The following is a 753-nucleotide window of genomic DNA, read 5'->3' on the forward strand; positions in this document are numbered from 1 at the left end:
TTTATATCGTGCCGTTTATTCCTTCTTTCTTTTCCTCCTCTTCTTCTTTTTTCTCTTCTTTTTCTTGTTTATGCACACACGTTGCACGCACTCACGCACGATGCACGTACGACGCACGATGCACGCACGCACTGATTANTCGTTTCTATTGCTGATTTTGTGCCAATTTAATCCTAATCCTTTTCTTCTTCTTTTTTCCTTTTTTCGCCAAGTTCCTTATCTCTCGTTCTTTATCTTGTTTGTTCCTCGTTTCTCCCTTCTATTCTTTTCTCACACTTGTTCTTCACTTCATGAAAAAACTCTCTTTCACTCTATCTTACTCTCTCCTTCTTCCTACCCCTTCTTGTTTGGCCCGTCCGTTCAACTCTTCCTTCGTTTCGTTTCGTTTGTCCTTTCCCTGTAGCAAAATCAAATTTCAGATCGATCGATGCTAATTTTTTTGTATTCAAATCACTCAACAATTTTTTATTGCGCTTCCTCTCGTCCGCTATTTCACCAACTGAACTGATGAAATTGTCGATTTGTTTTTCTTTCTTATCCTCGATTACAGGATCCCCGATACAGGATCCCCTCGGTCCTGCTCTTTCGAATTATTATTCGGATGTGCATAATTCCGTTCTTCCGTTGATTGTTTTCTCGGGAAGAATTCGTGAGAATTATCTTCAAAAATTATCCACCAAGTTTATCGAGACCGAAGATCAGTAGGAGTCGATGTCGACACGTTCGGCGGCAGCTGATGCCGCCGCCGCCGCC

The sequence above is a fragment of the Apis dorsata genome, unplaced genomic scaffold (genome assembly GCF_000469605.1).
Source record: "Apis dorsata unplaced genomic scaffold, Apis dorsata 1.3 scaffold_303, whole genome shotgun sequence".
NCBI lineage: Eukaryota > Metazoa > Arthropoda > Insecta > Hymenoptera > Apidae > Apis > Apis dorsata.